Source organism: Rhopalosiphum maidis, chromosome 2 (assembly GCF_003676215.2).
Source record: "Rhopalosiphum maidis isolate BTI-1 chromosome 2, ASM367621v3, whole genome shotgun sequence".
In the NCBI taxonomy this organism is placed as follows: Eukaryota; Metazoa; Arthropoda; class Insecta; order Hemiptera; family Aphididae; genus Rhopalosiphum; species Rhopalosiphum maidis.
In genome coordinates this window covers 64,079,745-64,102,854 of record NC_040878.1, presented here as the reverse complement: position 1 = coordinate 64,102,854, position 23,110 = coordinate 64,079,745, and the positions used below count along the sequence as shown (strand labels likewise).

Genomic DNA, 23,110 nt, shown 5'->3' with positions numbered 1-23,110 from the left:
AATATAAGCTTATAAACTTTATTTTTGAAATTAATATAGGTAAGGTGACTCTGATATCAACTTTAAAATAGTTAATTATTTAATAATGCGCAATTATAGTATAATAATGCATATAAAGTATATAATATTAAATAGTATTATGAAGAAAGAATATATTTTATTTGTTTTTAATTTAATCTCAAGTTTATTCTACCTTATTTATTTTGTGAGTATTTCATATTTAAATGGAGGCAAACGCAAAACGATTAAATAGTATGTTTAATAATACATTTAGAATTAGCGAAAACAAATAATTAATACAATAGTTTTAATTTAAATGCAAAGCAATTAAATACAATTTATTCACTGAGACGGTAAGTTTGTAAGAATTATATGTATTTTTTTTACACATTTTAGATAAATTTATTCTGATTTTAAATTTTATAACTTCCATAGTTTACACTCATAATCTAAATTTTATTATTTTTATGATTTTAGTATTGTTATATTTTAAATTTAATCTGATTGTTATATTTTAAGTTAATATTTTATTAAGAAGTTCGTTCAGTAAATGGCTTTAATTAATTTGTTTGCATGAAAAATAGTATCCGACGCTTATTGAACATTTGATTGTTTCTAAAAACAAGGAAACTAGCAATGTTAATTGTTGGTTAAATATTCAGATAATTATTTATTCTAATATTCTCCTTTATACTAAAATTTTCATTTATACGTATAAATATCATTCTTTTTTCTCTTCTTTTTTTCTAGTTCGATATTTTACAATAAGAGCTAAGAAAACATCCCATTTAAATAACCATTCGCTAAGAAAACATAAGACTAAAAAGTTTTTCTCGGTGAATGTCAGAAGTTTGTAAAAATGGACAATAAAACAGCGTACAACAAAAGTTGAGAAACACACGAATCTCATCCGTCAGAAAGTTTAAGGATTTTTTCGTGGACACATTGTGACTTTTTTGTGTCACCGATGTAGTTTCTATGTCTCTGTCACCTTGTTAATATAATAATATTTCAATTGAGTTGATTTTTCTAATTTATTTAATATTATACCTTTTTTATAATATGCTAATTCGGATGATCTATAAGAATCAAATAGTATAATTTAATTAATTTGAAAGTATACACTTATGTTTAGATTGAAAAAAAATCACAACCAGGCTGAGAAATTGAGTAAAGTACTTGACAGTTAAATTCTTGGACTTTAAAAAAGTTACTGCATTATTATATATTGTATAATATTATAGTCGATATTAACAGTTTTTAGTGAAAATGAATAGTGATCATGTATTGTAATTTAATAAAACATTTAATATATACATAATATTTATAATCAAATACTACTATTGATATAATTTGTGTTTTTGACAAATTTTGAGGATATATTTTTTTAAGAAAATAAAATATGATATATTAGCTTAAGCCAAAAGTCATAAAATAGTGTTCACTAAAACTTTGAAGTACTAAAAAAATTTCCCGGAATAAAATGACTCTTATAATGTTATGAATTATTTGTTTTTTTTTATCTTTTGAAAAAGTAACGTCCGATGACTTTTTTGTTATTGCAACTATAAACAGTTGATCCATTTTTATCACGTACATCGTAAAGAATAATGAAGTTTCAACTCCGTGTCTTCATAGCACCTTTCTTTATTTTGATTCCGTTTAGTTGAAATAGTCGCTAGTGTGAGATGTATAGATGACTACGACGTTATACGATGAATTAAATAGGCAATAAAGTGTCACGACTCATGGTTGTAAATTTGTTCATAATATGACTAAAAACAGCAGTTAATTTTTAGTAGTTTGTGGATTCGCAATTAATTAATTAGATTCTTTGCACTTCTCAAATTGACAACTACAACAAATATACACAAATATAATATAATGCACTATTTCTTCGGTTTATCTCTATTCTCGTTTTATAAGTCACTATAATGGATACATTCAATTTTAATTCAGTGATAAATCTTTGCATACGATGAACAATGGTTCTGGGTGTTACGATTTGTCAGTATATTATATTCCTAATGATATTTTAATATATATTAATGAATTTGTTTATTATAGTATTTATTAGTTTTACAACAGTAGATTGAACTATTTTTTTGTAAAAAATAAATCACTTATAATAATATGTTAAATAGTTTTTATTTTAATATTATTACCTAGTTGCCATTAACTATTTTAAATCAATACCTACGGACGTAGAACAGTATGAAAATGTTTCTGGTATAAATTGCTTAAACTAATCTAAATAAATTAAAAATTGTATTGTTTTTAGTACAGTAATAGTATAGTTATTAGTTGCATTTAGTAGTTAAAAGTTTCAAGTTTTTAAATTTAATATTTTAAATCAAATAAAATAACTAATCATTATTTTTCGTTAAAATATCCAATTTTGTTGAAATATAAACTTGAAATGTATATAAAAAATGAGTATTGTGTTATTGAAAATGTTATACTCTCACAAGAATAATTTATGAGGGACTTTTTATTAAATTTTCCAAAAATAAAATGTAATAATAATATCATCTTCTTTTTAAAAACAAAATATTATTTATATATATAAATATAGAAACCATATAAATGTGTTTATTATTTTAATTACCTAATAAATATTATAATTCATCACCTATTTATAATCTCATTCAAAAGTTTTTATACACATTACATATTTTTGGTCTCATTTTAAACTATTCTGCTATTTTATTTAAAAATAATTTTTTTATATCTCATTTGTCAAAGAGTTGTTTAAAAAAACCATGGTAGTTCCGTTCAGTTGGGCCCAAGCTCCCATTCATCATTTGTTATATTCATATTTTTCCAAACTACCTCTCTCTTCTATAGTATACAATCAAAATATTTTTTTCAAACATTTTATTTTTTTATTATCTACTTTACATTTAGTCTTTTTTTTAATTAATTAAAATACACACACGCGTACTCACGAAATACACACACATAGTATTAACAATAACCTTGAATGACGTTATTAGTTTCAACAATAATAACAATTATAAGAGTAATTATAATAAAAATTGATTGTTTTCGGCAAAAATATGTAATATTTAAATAAAATAAATAAATAAATAAAAAGTTATTAGATTTATAGAATTGATAAATTTATAATATAAATAAATATGTTTACACATTGTTATATTTTATTGATTAATAATTAACATTATTCATACTATATTACGTTTTAAATTTTTTGTTTATCAATTCAGCTATAAATAAATACCAATAAAAAAAAAATTAGAAGAAATTTAATTTATTTGTTCAAATTTTAAACGAACACGTAATGAATATGTTTTTTTAATAATAAAATATCGACTATATTTAAATAAATTTAGTTCAAGTAAGTTTTTATTCTTGTAAATTATGTAAAATTTAAAGGAGTTCCTTATGTGTAGTTAAAAAGATGTTTGATGTTCAAATATAATTTTTGATAAAATATTATGTTTGATTTCTATAAAAAAAGTTTTTTGTTTACATTAAACATTAATAAAATCACACATAAACACAAATTATATTATATAAAATAACCAATGGTTAACAGATTTACTATAAAGATAATTATAATAGGAAATAGAACATAATTATTATTCAGTATATCTTTATATTAAAATTGTCAATATTATTATATATTATTTGTTTAAATCAGATACATATAATTCCATACCATCACATAGTTCTTATATCATTGACGTTTTCCTAAAGTATTTTAGTGAGATATTAATTGTTGAGCTTATAAGTTATAGTTGAGATAAATCTGTATATTCTAAGGCTTGTTATTTTTGTTCAGTCTAGAAAATTATTTTGTGAGTGACTGTTTTTGACGTTGAGTAGGGAACCGTAATTAATGTGAAATTCACAAGAAGAGTAGAAAATAAATTGACCCCTTGGCATATAGTGAATTTTAAATGAGTTCTTTAAAATTTTTTGTACGATTAGGAAAACATATAGAAATATATACTTGAAATAATTAAAATGGAAAATTATTATTTACTATTCGAAACATTAATGATAATTTTTTTAAAAAGAAAACATACTTAAAATCAATAAGTAATTTTTAAATGAGCTGTGTATTCCTTGATCCACATCAAAAATCATCGTTATCATGATCGTAGACTTTCTCTTTGAAAAACTAAAATTATAGTTGTTTTTACTTTCAATTTGTCGTAAAAGTACTTTTCATTAAGCTTCAAACTTTTCGTCCCCTATATGATGAAATAAGTTTTCCAATGTGAACGTAACTTTTAGCAATATCACCCCCGAGTAGTAGCAGTCTGAACTGTTATTTTTCTTTTACTCTTCCATTTCCTTATTTTTATTAGACATGCAATGGAATCCATCGTGTTTGCAACATCCTTGGAGCTTAACGAATTGGTTTTGTTAAAAGTTTAATTGGAAAATTAAACTTAACAGCCACGAGTTTTGTGTATATGACCTTCAAAATAATTATAATTCAACATAACGTAAAAACCACTTCTTCGTGTGAAATGCACATTTTTCCACACTCTAATACTTCAAATAATTGTGACCATGTTTCGTTCCAATTAAAAAAGATTAACATTTATGATTAGTTTTCTAAATAACACCTAAATAAAATTAAGTGACATGCATTTACTTTAATTTTGTTGCTATTTTTAAGTTTATTTTGTATCATAATAATTTCACAATATGAAGCTAAATATGAAAATTAGGTTAAAAATAGAATGAATTTAAAATTATATATGATTAAAAGAATATATTTAAAACGAATTATATTATACAATTAACCAATATATAAATAAAAATAATAATCAAAAACATATTATAGTTGGTTAATAAATCAACACTCTACTACCTAGTCATGAAATATATATATATATATATATATTTTAATTTATCTATTCAAAAAAGTTAGTTTTATGGTTTTTTTTTAAATCATGTTTTATGTTAATGTATGTACAACCTAACTTGTATGTATGGTATTTAATAAAATAAAATGGGATGTAGTAAATTCTGTTGTAGAATTTATTCTGTATAATGTTCTTGACATGTAATTGTTATTTCTATCCCATAAAAACTTTTTGTCAGTTAAAATGTAATTATTGATTTGACGAGCTTTCATTACTTCTGTATTGAATGGATTTTTTTTGGTCTTATGGTAAGTCTAAAATTGAACATGAACATAATTTTATGGCTGCTATTTATATTTGAGACAATAAACTGGATAGCTTATATAATGGGTGATATTTATGAAATAAGGCTAAAGGACGCACCAGAGTTAATTAAAAAGTTTACCCAAAAAATAACGAGGTCGTCCACATCTTTAACTATAGGTACTGTGTTGGCAGAGGCTATTAAAAATAACGGTCGGAGTTTTAATGGTTGTAAAAAAAATGAGAAAGAGAGAAAAAATATATATATACTTAGGGCCCGTTTTACTTGCGAAAACCGTCCATTGGGATGTTACCTGACCGAAAAGGATTTCATCGTAAGTCCGCATTAACAAGGTGGGGACTTAGAAATTCCGTGCAAAACCTAACTAATAAGTTGAAAATTTTAATCGTTTTAAGCCGTATGGGGTCGTTACATGAAGTTAGTATTATATTTGAAGTAAAATCACCAACTAAATGTACCCGACAAGTAAACAAATGAAGTTTTTTTATTTTTATTGATCAATAATTAATACAATCTAATTTATAATTGCTGATATAATTTGTATAATACATATTAAATACCTAAATAATAAATAATTAATATAACTAATATTTATATAATTTACGAGTATATTATTTAAAAATCAAATTACTCTGTTATTTATTAGTTTCTTTTTGATATTTTTTGTTGTGTGGTAAATTTAACATTCACAAGTTGATTTTTTAATATGAATTACTTAAAAAACAGTTTTAATTATTATAACACATGTTATAATGATAACATTATTGTCATAATATTATATTCATTTTTATTATATGAATATTACTTATTATATAATTTTTTATGCCTTTATATTCAAGCTCAATATATATTTTCGTGTGTTTCAAATCAAGTATTTTACTTATGATACGTTGTAATATATCATTATGCATATTTAATATTATTACCAATTTATGTAATAATAACGTATTAATTTTTATATTACTAATTGATTCATACACGGATATACGTTTAACATTATGAATTATTCACTTTCTATTCAATGATGATAAACTTTAAAAATCGATTTTTATCTGCTTTAATTATTACCATATTAATTTTAGTCTTTAACCTATGCATATAATCGCATACTAATTTTTTATAAATTTAATTAAATATTATATTAAATTTTAAAATGATCTATATCATTATAGTTGTGAATACTTTAAATTAATAGGTAGCTAGTAATTATTAGTTGTAAAGTGTTTATTTTTTCGAGTTCTCCAAAAGTTTTATGTTATATTCTTTGTACGATACAACGTAACTTCTAAAAACTTAAACACAGATTATATAAAAGTAAATATTATAATATTTTGGTAGTTTTAATTGAATACTATAGATAAATAAATATTTTAACGTTTGTTTTAATGTTTTCGAAAGATTTATATTTTACGGCATATTGCAATTTACGATTTAACATTTTTCAATTAATTGAGAATTTTTGATAAATTTGTAAGTTATTTTGTATTACTATTAAATATTATTATTTAAAAAAAAAAAAAAAAAAATATTAAATTACATATTGTATTAATTCAATGTAAAATTGTCATTCAATATATTAAATTTACTTAAATTAATATTTTAAATTATATAATTGTAAGAATTACAGTAATTTTATTATTATAAAATCCATGCTGTAAAAAGAGTATTTGGATCACAATGACTCACCTAGCTTTGCTTACTTTTAGAGAAATAGTTCCTTTTTGTGATGCTAATGAATTTGAAAACAATAATTAATCTGTAATAGTTAGATAAATAAATTATTTCAGTAGCATCAATATTATTATTATATAATATTATATATTATTAATTTTTTTTTAATAATTAATTTTTTACGCAAAATAAGTGTTCACTGGTAGCAAAAAATAAATATATTTAATGTACCTATACAAAATCTTAATAGCTAAATTTACAACATACTGCTATATATTTTGATAAAGAAATAGTTATGTTTTACGTTTATATAATATTTATTATATTTAACTTAACAACCTCGAGTTACTCACTTAAATGTTGGTTTAAAGTCTATTTTTCATGTTTGTTGGAAATCTTAAAATTGTTAATTTAACTTTTATCAAAGTTAGATATAAACTTTTCCATTACATTAGAGACTATTATACAAGTTTTGTTTTCATAATATTTTGTTAATTTTAATCATATTTTACTCATCAAAACATTCTAGTCTTAATCATAATACACATGATCTTTTTTTAAATATTATTTTTGGTGATTGAAAAGTATTTGAATTTGAAAAAATTTAATTGGGGAATTTAATATTCATACAATTTAAAAAAAAAATTAGTTGATTCATGCTATTTTAAAGATTTAATCTTGAGATAATAAAAACACTTTTAAGTATTAGTAATATAGATTTTATTCAATTATTTTTTAAATATTAATTAAACTAATGTTTGTATTATAGCCAGTGAAATATAACTAAAATATTATATTATTATTTATTATGATTTAAAAGGAGATATAGGAGAAAGACTTATTATTTATTACTTTTTTCTTCTTTTGATTGAAATTTTTTTGAGATTTTTTAATGTTGAGAAATTTGTTATCAAATGTTTCATCGATAAATATATAAACAGGAAAGTAAGGATGTGAAATTCGTGGACAGGTAAACGTCGATCAATCTTTACGCGTTTGACAGTCTATTTCTTATCGTCACGCTTATAAACGATCTCTAGAGACACGGTCTTACCAATTTACTCAAGTGTTTCAATTATTTTGAACTTTTTAAATACGTTTGTTATATATTTTTTAATACTGATTTATGGCAGTCTTAATTTTTTCTGTTCTATAAAGGTTGAAGTCTTTATATGATACATTGTATCAACCTTCGATGTATTTTATAGATTACTCTAAAGCCTTGGTTCATAATTTTATTGTACTTAATATTAAATTAAAGTAATACAATATTGTATTAATAATATCAATAAGTTTTGTTTTATTATTTTTTTAAATAATTAATATATTGAGTTGATAATAGATCTTTATACTTATATAAATAATTATATTTTTATTTTCACTTGAAATGGATAAGATAATAACCATTCCAAAAGAATTTGCACCATATTTGCTGCATTTTACAGTTTGGACAATTTAAATTACATAAATTAAAATTGAAATATTATAATTAATGGGACATCTTATTGCTAGTAGAAAAAATATTTCATAATTTTTTATTATTATTATTGAATAATTTTATTGTTTGAGCATAAAGTGGTAATAATAATAGCAAAAATATATGTACCAGTCAATAGACGTCAAGTGATTATGTAGTAAAAACGTAAAATTTGAGATGTTTTCTGGTTTGTAAATAAGTTTTGATAAAAATTAAACCTGGTTGAAATCAGTATGGTGCATCATAGTAGTTAATACTTTCATAATGGCTTTTTTAAACAATTTTTTATGGTGCCGATGAATGTGTTGGTATATGAGTACAATAGTTAATCGACAATGAAACTTGATAGGACACCGGAAATTGCTCAGAATGAGGTAGCTTTTGGTAAACGAAGAGAAGCAATAATTTGCGACTATCAAATTTGTATTTTTCACCGCGCAGTATATCTGCATATTATGTAGGTAGGCAGCATTGTCAGGAACAACTACGACTGAGAAAAGTACAGTCAATATCACCCACGCATACTCGGATGGATGACATTGAAATGCGTTTTTTTATTTTTTTTTTTTGACGCTAGTGGTGAAGGTTTTTGGTAAAAATCCATTGTTAAAACCTTTTTTCTCCTTTTTACATTCCACATAGTATTGGTATGTGTGGTTGACGGTTGTTTATTTTCTTTGCATCTCTTCATGACGACCAATGACAGTAGCAGAAGTATATAGTACGATCGTTACGTGTAAATGGAAAAACTTGGCCGTCACCAATGAATGGGCCTTGCCGATGCGTTCCCATTTTTCAGTTTTACTCGACAACCTCAGTTGCATGTAATACTTATTGTACTTTGGAAAATTGTTCTCAAGGAGAATTATTAAAAATATAGATGTTTAAACATCAGTAAATCAATCAATTTCTTATCATTGTTAAAATATGTATAAAATGTATGTTTACGTATAACTACACTATAATACAGATTACAATTTTTATTATTATATTAATATTTTTTTATTTTTGTAATAATAAGTTTCTTTCTTTGCTGTTGTTACAAGTTTGATAAAAGTCGGTTATGTCTGTAAACTTGGTTATTTAATAAGATTTTAATTATTTACCAAAATGCTTACATATTTTTTAAAATTAAAAAGTTAAAAATAATTTTTTTGAGAGATATTGCCAATGACATATATTTGCTATGAAACGATACTGTTTATAGTAGAGATGGGGAACTTAATACTACTAGAGGGCCATCTTTTTGAAAGTGAAAATCTAGCTGGCCAGAGAAAATAGAAAGCAAAAATAAAAGTAATAAAATATACAATTGACAATAGATAGATAAACATTAAATAAATTTTATAAATATAATAAAAAAAAAAAAATAAAAAAAATTCTAACATTCTATTTTTATGTAAAGTATAATGATTGAAAAGACGCTAAATTATCGGGGACGATTATATATCTTTAAATAAATTACTTATTATATTATAATTTGGTAATATTACCTCTCCGATCCTTGTAGCGACTTGCCTGTTGAAACTGTGGTTTGCATACAAGATATAATATGAGGTGACTGATTTATATTTTAAAATAATAAGACCTTTTTTCTTTGATACACTATTGTTAATTTTATTTAACTTTTTTTAATACAATTTAATATTTGAAATATAGCATTAGGCCCAGTTAAATTTCACGTATAATTTATACAACTTATATGAAACGATTGGAAATTTTTTTTTAACATCATATTATTTTACTTTTAGTTCAAATATTTATATTTTAAATCTTTAGGATTTCTAAACTAGTTTGTTATCATTTTATTTTAGGAAATTAGTTAAATAACAATTTATAGATTAAGTAAATTTATATTTGAATATCAACTATCAATGTTGAAGAATAATTTTTTGAACAAAAGTTAATATTTTCATAATGTAACATATGGTATTGAAGGGACTATAAAAAATTTATTATAACAATTTCATTAGAAAATACTTGTGAAATAGTCATAAAATAAAATAAATAAAAATCTTTTTCTAATTTCAGATTTTTATTTGGGTACTTAATATTATGTTTTGACTATTGTTGATTCTTATTTGGTTGATAATTTTATATTATTCCAGTAAAATAATACAATTATTGTTTAATGTTTGTCCCTAACACTATGGATAAAAAACTAATTTTGTTATACTTTTTAATACGAAAAAACCTACAATAGTTTCATAAAAATAATTTATCTTTACAATTTTAATATTAAATTATGTTCTATACTATTTAATATTATACTTAGCTCTTGAGTATTATTAATTAACAAACACATTGTTCTCTATATCTATTTTGTTTAAATAACCTAACTTTATCGTGATTGCATATGATTGTCAGTTTATTAGAGGTTTATTAAATTACGACTCGATTGTGTTGTATGCTAACATTTTGAAACAGTATTTATTTATTTAGGTTAATTTTAATTTTTATGGAAATGCAAACAAATAAATCTCTATTTAAAAACAAAAAAAAACTATAGAAATCAGAGTTCATAATGCAGATACCTTGTATGTATTATATAGGTATACAATAATATATATATATTATTCATTGTCATAATAATTCCATGTTTTTCATCCTTATTATTTTTGAAACTCTCAACTTAGTATACTTTTTCTTCTAATATTTTTTATTCAGTTTCAATGGCCAATTATCCTTCGTCAAACATATGATATATAATACGTACAAGAATTGAATACGAGGAAAAGAAGTTTATATCTTAAATTTGGTGAAACTGTCTTAAGAGGAGCACAAACGTCGGGTTCTGTTTTATTATTATTTATTTATGCCTGCAGTATTATAAAAGTACCTATAGGAAGCTGCTGCTTAGTCATTGCAGACGTATATATAGTATTATAGTGTGATGTTTATTTATCATTTTAAACTGAATTTATATCTCTTTTTTTCATAATGTAGTAGGTAACACACGTAATTGTGAACATAACTAATTAAATAAACTGTTATTTTCCACCTAAATTTAACAGTATTGAAATAAGCTAAATTGCGAAGACTAAACTATTTAAGTAAAAATTGTTTGGACCTACGTGACTTATGAATTTAAAATATCACTAAATTAGAGATACTGATGAATCCGTTTAATCAACTAATTGAATTGCCATTGGTTGTGATAATTTTATACCACTTAATTGTTTTACATACCATTTCACCAATATTATATTATTCCGTTACCTATACTGACGCCATCATAAATCTTCTTCATTGTTACCACTCACTTGATTAAATATACAATACTGCGCTGTTATTAGCGTTTTATCATTTTTTTTTTTCACATAAAAATTCTAATTTGTATCTGAATAAATTATACCAAACAGTGATTTATTAATATTATATAATAAACTCGTTGATATAGGAATCAGTAATAATGAGTCATTTTTTTAGTTTAAAACAAAAATTCTATGTGGTAATTTCGTAACCATTGCATGTAATATGGTTTTAAATAATATATTGATGACGTGTCAAAACTTTATTCAGATTAATATTACCTCAGATAAACATTAAACAAACTATTTTAGGTTTATTTAAATATTTTTATTTTTTTGATTTGTTTAAATATATTTATACTGATGGAATTTTGGGTTATATATTTTAATTTAAAATGTACCAATATATTATAAAGAGTATAATATAGTATAAGACGATTTTTAATTTTTAGTTTTTTGATTATTTATTTACACAATAAATTATTTTATCCGTATAAAAAAATGTATTGGTCGTTACTAATATATATGTGTGTATGTGTGTTAACATAAACACTCACGCACTTATGTACGTGTATTGTGTATATACATAAATAGAAAAACGCTATTATAGTAACGAAATTTATTGCTATCTAAAATATATTCAATTGATTTAGGTTTCAGTATTTAATTTTAAAATTAATTAATTAAATTATAGACTTTGTGAGTTGTGTAATATCACAACAGATTGAATAAAAATATTATAATTTGAAACTCATAAATGAAAATGATATGCTGAATAATTATTAAATCATTAATTAATTACATTAAATATCGTAAAAAATCATTATTTTTAAATTGATTATATAATTTCGAGATGACTTCCTGTTGTGAATACAAATTAATTGGTTTTTTCAAACATCCATGCAGATGTTTTCACCGTAATTATTGTTTAGATACATCGTATTTACCATATTTAAAAAATATTTCGTTTGGTATGGTATCAGTCGCACTATGTCCGCTGTAATTTGTAAATAGAATCTCAAAGACTCAAAAACTAAAGTAAACGTCATAGAGTAACATCAGCAAAGATCGATTACAAAAAAAACTACAATATTTTTCGATAGATTGTATATACTATTCGATTTTTGCGTACAGTGAAACGAGATCTGTTCCGATTATAATATTACGTTGGTATTCGGATACTTGAATATTATAATTTACGGATCGACGACTGACGAGATGATGAAACGATGTAATGATACCGTAGAGTCGTTATCGATCAACACGTATTGTGTTATTAAATTATATAAATTATATAAATTATATATTATATTATTATAAAAAAAATATTTAAACGGATATAATGGTGGTCTGAAGCTGTGACGCCAATGACGGTGTTGGTGTGGCCGTATAATTTTGAGAAACGGGGTGTAGCGCTGTTTCACGCATCACTAGTTGCTTCGCTAATTATTATTACCCTCGATCAAAAACGACACCCTCGCTGCTGTTGCGCGTCGTCGAACTCAGATACACACACACTTAAACGTACAGTATAGTAATATGTATATTGCGTATTACTAAACGATCGGTTGCTACTCCCCTAAATATACGAACCCATCGCGTCTTCACTATATCACCCTCCAGCACGACTGCGTTCCCCGCCTGTCGTCCGAAAGTCCCAGCTCACACATTCACGCGTTTATGCGGAGGTGTAATCCGTTTACTGGTTTTCACGCATCGGAGACTTGCGGTAGACGACTTGATAGCTAAGATTCACGGACATGCGAGTGGGGAGGGGAAGGTGTCGACGTCGCTGTCGCCGGATATACATTATTGTTATGTAGCACGTAATATATGTGACGTATAGTTATTATAGTATATATGTAGGTATATGCCACACGCTTGCAATCTGGGAGAATAGCGAGCACCGTAGGAACGATGATAAATTAGCAACGACAGAGCGGCGGTATATTATTATAAATTCATGTACGTGTTTGCGCGCGTGCGCGTTATTTCTCTCATTGTCGAGCGCCTAGACGGTGTTAGCGAATTAGCCATATTATAATAACTATTCGTATTTTGAATTATTATAATGTGAACTTAGCTGAAGGTATTATATACTAAACCACGCCGTGGCGTGCAGTTGTGACCCTTACGAAAAATAACAACAGTGATTGAAAGTAAAATTTTAAATAATTTAAACGAATACTTCTTCCACTTTGAAATTAATAACTACCATATAAGCTCAATTTATTTCATGTAATGGTTTTTGTTTTCAAGGATTATTTTCGTTATACATAAAAAAACGGTTATATTTTTAATAGAGCCTACGTGTGTATTTCATAATTAGAAAACAATTGTGTATACTAAAATATTATAATTTAGGTGTTATAACGATTACCAAAAAGTTTCAAGTTTAAGTTTGAATATTATTTTTATCGGGAAATTGAATGTTAGCATTAGAACAAAATGTTTTGAAACAATAAATTTTAAAAATAAGTATCAAATATATAAGCTATGTGTATAGAAAAAAAATTGTAAAAAATACTTGGATTTCTTTATTTTAACAAAAAAGTATTATTTTAAAGAAAATTAATTGATAAGAAACCGTAAAAAACAAAATTTGTAATGATTAACTATACTAATAAAATTTTTTTTTATAGGTTCTCAAACGGACTACTTAAAGAAAAATTTGTAACTTAAGTTTTTTTAAGGTAAGTGATTTTTATGTTATATAAACTATATTTAATAGATAAAATGGTATTTATTATATGGAAAACTCACTATTATATTAGAGCAGATTTTCTGTGGTCTTTAGGTCTTCAATATAAATAAGAATTATGTGTATGCATTTAAGCAATTATACGGTTCCTCGAATCAGTTTTATAATAAAGTCATCTGCTTCATAATTTATCTAGGAAAAGAGTGGTTCTCATTTAGCGTAATTGTTTCTATATTTAGAAAATCTATTTCAAGCTCATAAAAGTGAATACCTCTTCCGACTTCTTTAAAAATTGATCTATGATTTTACATTAAATTTATTGAATACAAATTATATGTAGGCAATAGTTCAAATATACGAAGAATAAATTAAACTGTTGATATTGATAACAATTCATTTTTTCTGCAAAATTATTTTATATATTTTTAAATTAAATAGGTGAAATTGTTCATTTAAAATAGAAAATAGAATAAAAAATGAATACTTTGAGATTGATGAAATAATATGACATAATATCGCTGTGCGAAAACGTTACTATAATGTTATAGTTATATAATTATAAATGTATTATATAATTAAAATAGTCATCGTTTATCCTGTCTTTCATACTGAAAATGTATGAAAGATGTATATAATATTACATATTTACATACAAAGTTTAATAAGACTTTACTTTAATAAGTCTTTATCCAGCTTCTTAATTTTCAGTTTAGTTATTTATGCGTAATCCATACCATTAATTTATAGAATGGATAATGCATTTTATTTATAAAAAAAATAAGTTCTCAATACAAATATTGTTTAAGTCGTATTAATTTATTTCTTTACACAAAAAGTCATATGTATACATAATTATAATAATAAAAATAAATATTGAAATCTTTATTATTAATAGGTTTTAATTTTTTATCTATAAATGATAAATACATATTTTTCATTTTTATTTTAAATATCGATTACTTTGGTACTGGAGTAGTAGTACAGGAAGGCATTGTGTTTGGATTTTCGTGCAATTCTTCACCAATAGTACGAGTTACTCTATTGTACTTTCACCTGTACCCGATAAACAGTTATCAATCATTGATGTTACTATATGGTTTGTGTATATGCAGAGAAACACGAACTATTTAATTTAGCTCTGTTTGTGTTATACAGTAACAATAGTCATTGGTGTCGTCTAATGATGTGCCAAACAATAGAATGATTTTTTTCACACATTCTTGTCAATGTATTTACACTTATTACAAAAAAAAGCATCAAGTGAACTTCGAAATGAGCAATTAGGTAACCGTAGATTTAATGGAAACTTATGAACGAATCGATTCTGGTGATTATAAATACCTATAAGTATCAGTTTACATATGCGCTTCATGGAATTATTTAGGAGAAGTTTACCGTCACGATGAACCTAATAGTTTTATCTTTATTTCATTTAATGAATACTTTATTTGTTAAAAACATCGAAGTCAATGTGTGTAAAATTGATATCAATTATTATTTTTGACAAAGAGTCGGAATTTTATAAGAACGTTTTTTTTGTAAAACAGTTTTTAACTTTTTTGTTATGAATATTCCGTAATCCTTTGTACTATTAATAGAAAATGTAGGATACCCATATATGTACATAGCATATTATTTTCATTCAAATAAGAACCATATTGTTGTTAAAATTTCAAATACTTTGCTAAAATACTTAATATGTGTGTGTACAACATCTTTTGTTTTTCTTCTGATAAACGTCTAACATAGTCTTAGCGCAGGATATACTTGTTGCGTGAAATGATGTGGTAATCCGTTTATAAGTAATAACTTTGTTTGTGTACAGTTTGAAAACGTTTAATAACACAGTTTAGCGGAAGTCACTGTTAGTAAAGTCACTGATCCTAATAACCCTAATCACTTGTGAACAATTTGAACGTATATGAATCAAATTGACGTTCAGAAGTCAAAAATAAGATAAGTAAAAAATATGGTGTTCTTTCCATGACAACAATGAAGTCATTTTCAAATGATCTGGTAGATAAATAACGTTAGTGATCGCTATTGAGAGTTAAAAACATCGCCGTTATTTTGTTTTAAAAAAATAAAATGTATAAATATTTTAAAATCTATTCAATGAGAATGTTACAGTGTGCCGAAAAAAATAAATCATTAAGCCGATCATTTCGGGATGGTGACGGTAGACGGTATAAAAGTGGCAAACAGTGTAAGGCTCTTTTATAATAATAATAATAATGGATTTTTAGAGTATTTCTCGCCACCATAACTGCTGTTCTACGCACTATCGCTGTTTTTATTTTGGGGGATCGAGCAGCGGTAACAGCAACAATGACATATCACATTAGATGATGAATTTCATATTATGCTATGTCATTGTTTCACACAGAAGCTGACGTTTTAATGGAATCGCCGAAAAGTGGTATGGTGTTTAGTGGATTGGTGATGGTGTATGCTTGTTGTAAATACTCTGCAGTGGCAACAGTAGCAACATACGTAACTGGACCCGCTGACGACTTTTTCTTGTGCATAGGCTATTTTTATATTAGGTCGCCCATAAATAAATCAACCAGGTTTTATTCAATGTTTTTCTCTCTGGTCTGCATTATTTATTTAGTATTTCCATTTTCCAGCCTCAGTGGTATATTAGATATTGTGTACACGCCAGCAACCTGGAAAATCTGTTGTAAATTTTGCAGCGAAAATATTAGACTTCATCGTCTCTACTATACTTTGGGCGTTTTAACTAAGGTACGCTGGTTGTTTCGTTGAAATAAACGGCACCGACAACGATGTGAATATACGCATAAGCCGCTTAACGTCCATTTTCCAAGTCACCGGCCACAGATGACACAACAGTGCTTGTTGTATCAGACCATATAAATATAGTTGCTATAGCGGTGAGCTGTTACTTCTAACTCTGATGACTGCCACTTCATCTCATCGCTACAGGCATTCTCGAGAATTATTATGTAAATAAGATACCGTAAGGCGTCCTCAACGGATTTTACTGGTGTGGTGGGGGTTAGTTGGTTTAGAAAGGGCGTGTGGGTGGATCTTCGCATTCTACACACTTTATCCCTTTCTCGTCAAATCTGTTTGACCTTTAAATCTCTAGAAATATTCACTTTTGGTACAGTTTTTATTGTATTTCATAAACAACGTTGTACACAATCGTATTCTTCGAGTGTTGCCGTTGTGCTGTCACTTTGACAAAGATTTCGAACTCGAGAAAATTATTGTAGTAGTATAATTTGAATACTTACTATATATTATTTTCTTCCTGCTGAAGTTTCTGCATTATTAAAATAATATATTTATCACAAAGACAGTTTTTTTTTTTGGATTAGAATATTTGATTTATTTAATTTATTATGTTACTTGGAAATTTTACTTTGGAAACTTCTAATAAATTTATAATTATATCAAAAGTGAAGTCATTTTAACATTTAAATAGTCCTATTGAATACTATTTGTTATTAGTTTTAATAAATAAAAAACAATATACCCTATATTTATGGTAGATAACTTAGTCGTTAATCCATAATTTAAAAACGATTAATAGTGATATCATCATATTTTAACATATTATTTTTGATTTGAATCATATTTATTTCAATTTAATTAAATTATCGTACATTGGTGTAATGCTGATATTGCTATCATCTATAATAATAATAATCTTTATTATGAAAATAAAATTCAAATTATATATTATATGATGTAAAATTATATAGTTAACCTTTTCTAAGTTTCTGTAAAAAATATTTATAAGCGTATATTATATTATTACTTTATTAGGTATGATAAGTATAACTATATAAATGGAAAACAAATAAAACGTTCAATATGTCATCTTTTATTTTAAAAACATAAAAATAGTATACAGTAAACCACAATAATTGCAAGGTCAATCTGTATTGTATTTCATGAAATATCACAAAATATTACTACGTATGTAATATACAAGTTTTACGTTCAAGTAATTTGATTTAATCGTAATATAAAATTAATTAAATTACACGGCATCGATAAAAATATTATGTTGAAAACATACAAATGTTAATAATCGAATTAGTATATGTTATTGTTTGTACGACACATTAATTTACGGAAATTTTAGAATTATATTTTGTGGTTCATATTGAAATATGAAATTTATATCATACATATCTATATTATGGTGCTGTTGTATGCGTAACTTTATGTTTTTTCATTGAAACATTTTCACGTTTTCTTTGAATCAATTGACTGCACATAAAGTAAATTTTGTTCTTAAGCTTCGTTTGACTTTTATATTATTATATATTATTTCATTACAGACTTTACTCGTATAGAGTTATTGGGATGTAAACATTATTTATCGGTCATTTTCCTTGTTCAAAACAGGAACTGGATGATTTTTTTCTTCTCTAAAGACCACTAACGGAAAATAAAACATTAATTCACCGTGACAAAAATCGATACTATTTCGCCTTTTTAATAATATGTGACCAAACGGAAACGTGCTCTGGGGTAATGAAACGTGTGTGGTTAGTGGCTGAAGTACAGTCCAGAGCCTTGTAAAGAGTATAATATAATGGCCACACGATTTTTCTCAATAATTCTAACGAACGGTACGATTTTCCCTCCATCAGTCTGTGCAAGTTGAGCACATTGAATGCACCGCTAATGGCCAAGGAAATCCTATCGAAGGTTTCAATATTACATTTCAGACAGTATATAACGTTAAGAACATCATAGCCACTTTGATGGCACGCTATCTATAAATCGGTAAAAATGGTATGAGAATTTTTGGATATATAACAAGCGAAGAATTGTTATAGTTGTAAAAGCGAGTAATAATATAATAATATAGGTTTTTTTCTCCATTCTATACCTCTCAAAATGTTGTAGTTAAATAAGATTTTAGTTTCTTAGCGTTATTTTTGTTGTGTCAGTCTTAATTTCTAAAGACACTTTATATTATTATACATTAAATTAATTTCATATCATATCATATTATTGTTATTAATTTATTAGGTAATAGTGTAATACCAACATAACATGGAGCTGTGTGAATAGTTTCTAGGTAAACATAGTTTAAAATTAGAATTAATATATTTTTAAATTATTATATCTATTATACATATATATATATAATATTTGTAGTAATAACGAATGGTATCAAGTCTCTACTTTTAATATATATTTTTTTTAATTAAAAAAAACAATTTAAATCAATATTTATTAATAAATAACCAATGTTGTTAAAATTAAATTACAAATGTTTATAAAAAATTGTGATTATAAATTTTTGATATTTTTAAATTTTTGTAAGAAAAACTTATAAGAATTCTCGAACTACATTTTCAAGATTATAGACAGAGGAAAGTATTTTTAAGTTTCTTTACTGCATCTAAGAGTGTTATCGGATACACAAAACACACACACACACAAACATGTAATTATTGTAATATATATATATTCATCGAATCATTCATAATTTATATATTATAAGGAACTAAGTAAACTCAAATGTTGTGTTAAATAATATAATTGTATACAATTATGATGTGATATGTTTATATCTGTACTTATTATATATTTTATTATAATTAATAACTTAAAACTTTTATTTGAAAATATTCTTTGAAATTTTTGTTTCTTTAATGACACATATGTGAATTGGTTAACTACGTGTTTAACATTTATCATTTTGATGCTTTTGCTTTAAAAATAACATAGCGAATATGATTGATTAGAAATTGTATTTATGTGGATTTATGTACATTCCATTTGTACCTAATGTTATAAGAGTAACTAATATAAATTATTTATAAATAATAGGATTAATATTTTTATAAGGAATTCAATCGTAAAATGTATTTTAAATCTGTAAACTAATAATACTGGATATATATCTGTAAAACAAAAATATTTTTAAAAATAATTTTGAATAGTTGAATGATAACAAAAAATAAAATGTAATGTTTTTTTGTTTATTTATAAAAATCTATCATAATAGTTGGTATAATATTATGAGTACATAATATAATAAATACCACTCACAAAAAAAAAAAAAAATGCAACTTTTTCTTATAAAAACTTGTAAAAAACTAAAATGTTGAATATTATCGTATAAAAATGTTATAACGACTTTATCATTATTCTCAAATATTTAACTTGGCTCTTGCAATTTGTAATTAAATTAAATTGTTTGAATTATTAAGAGATATGCAGTAAATAGGTAGTTAGGAGATTAGTTAAGTAGAGGATTACGTTAAAGTCATTAACAAATCCCTCTATTTTTGTCACATAAAATTAAAATGACCTTGTTAATACTAAGTTCTATTATACGTTAAGTTTGTTTGTGTTTTGATTAGTGGGGTAAACCATAATACTTAGTTTACGTAGCTGACAGACGACCGTACCTTTAATGTTCGTTAGAAGTTTAAAATATATAAAATAATATGAAGTATCGTGTTTGGTTTAAAAACAAAACATTTACGATGTTTGTCATTATGAAAATGTATTAAATACACTAGTTATTAGAACAAATTATGTGTTCATTATTACCTATCTCTGTCAATAATATCGAAGAAGAAAATTTATTTGATTTGTCATTGTCTGTTTGTCAGTCGCTGAGTTTTGTACATACATTCTACTCTCTTCTTTCATTACTAACATTCAGTAACATAAGTTCGTCTACCTCTTCTACACTTATCGTTCACCAACCTCCACCTCTATCACCCCAACCATCACTAACCATCACCACAACTACTACCACCTCCAGCAACGTGACGACGGCAATCAGTCATTGCCATCCTTCTTTGCTGTCGCCACTGCCGTCATACAAAGCTGAAAACACCGTAGCTCTATGTGTGTTATTAAATCAATATGAGTGAAGTAGGACCAAGAGGATTTTCGAGTTTTGCATCCAAATGGAAAGTAGACAACGCTATAACAACAAAAACCGGCACACATAAATCAGCGTTCGTAAATCCTGGCGTTGACGGTGCCAATAAAATAAAAAATAAAAATTTATAATTTTTACGATGTAGTTTTTTTTCTATACATAGATTCATTGGTGCTTATCATGAAAAATTGCTACTTTTTTGGTTTGGGTTCAGTACTAAACAAAGTATATATTTTATACTCCTCACGAAAATAAATGTTGTCGATTTACTAAGGATACGCGTTTAGTTACATCTGTTATCGTATAATAAATGCTTTTGTTAAAATATTACAAATTAGATAGTATCGAATAATATTTGCAGTACATTACGTCTACTATTCAACCCTTAAAACTATAATTAAATATCAACCATACTCATTATATTGTTTTTAAATAAGTCTATGGTTAGGTTATTATATTTGTATGAAAGGTCATAAAATATATATAGTTTCAATGAAAATAAAAATAATATTTAATCATCTTTTTTCGCCATTATTGTTGTCAAAATCTTTCCGTTTAAATGTGTTTTTCATAATAAAAGATTATTGTATTATTTAAAAAGTAGCATTTACAAGTCTGATTAATGACATTAATAAATGTTCTTTAATTTAACTAAATTGATAATAACATGATCCGCTCTGTACATAATGATGCATAAAGAAATGAAGAGAAAAGTATTGTATAAAATACAAAATGATGTACCGAACCTCAATATAATTCAATTTCAATTTCAATTATTAAATTTTTTAGCCAGAACTATAAAAATATAATCATTAAAACTTTTAATTTCTATAAATTTCAAGAATTTGTCTACAATTATGTTTGTATTTTGTGAAAGAATCTCATTTTTCAAGATATTGGTGTAGAGAACTACAGGTTCGTTTCAATATTATAGTAAGTATCTAGAGTTAAAAATTCACTATAGATCTTGTCTTTTATGTGTGTTTTCCTGTTTTCTGATAAATAAACAATTCTGAATTGTTAACTGTTATTCTTGAATATATTTGTTTTTTATTTAATGTGGAGTAGAATACTTGTTTTTTCTGTTATTATTTATTTGTTTATGCTTAATAAAATAAAATTATGGATTTGTTGTTCTTTTAAACAATAAAAATATATTCAAATTGTTTACAATTTAATTAATTTAGACTTCTTTTTTACAAACAATTTTAAAATACCATATTGAATTTTACATACAATTATCGTAATATTTTTAGTATTACATTTTGTCGGAACTTTTATGATTGAAATCGTAACATCCCTTAATGATTGAATGATTTCACGTTATAATTTACTTTAGTAATATTTTATTTCAATCCAAAATATCGACCTAAGTATTTTATTTTTAAATATATAATAGTTTTTTTTTCAGGTTCTGTACCGAATCTAAAATATTTGTAATAATTAATCAGAAATAATACTATTATCAATAAATAAAAAAAAAAAAAAACTATTTTCCCAAAATTTAAAGTTCAATATGGTAAAGAAAATCTAGTTAGCTAATTTAATTATATTGATATGTTAATAATTTTATGTAGATATTGTAAGGAATGATTCTATAATTGAATTTACTAATTAATTATATAAAAGTAATTCAAAATTTAATTATTTTCAAAAATGATTTGGTTGTAATTTATACAATGACACTTAGATACTTTTGTGTGTTTGTATAATATATCATGTCATATACTTACAGTGTTATGTATAATCTTATTAATAGTTTTTAAAAATTTTTATATAATAATATTTTTTTTTTTAAATATCGTGAGAATATTATATTTAGAGAAAAAAAACTTTTTAAATATTGTATAAATAGTTTTTAATATTTTTTGTTTTCATACTATATTTTTATTCTTATTAAATAACATATAAAATGCAGAGACTGGAACCTTGATGATTTGTATGGT

The 23,110-nt window shown here is 24.6% G+C and overlaps 1 protein-coding gene across 2 annotated transcripts in view; it reads left to right on the top strand.

The window, feature by feature from the left end:
* LOC113551840 (complexin) overlaps positions 1–23,110 on the top strand; it is a 192,618-nt gene that overhangs the window by 29,371 nt on the left and 140,137 nt on the right. For both annotated transcript variants that reach the window (XM_026954368.1, XM_026954367.1), the window contains exon 3: positions 14,211–14,261. The gene's annotated coding sequence lies outside the window, so the exon portion shown is untranslated. The remainder of the gene's footprint in view (positions 1–14,210; positions 14,262–23,110) is intronic.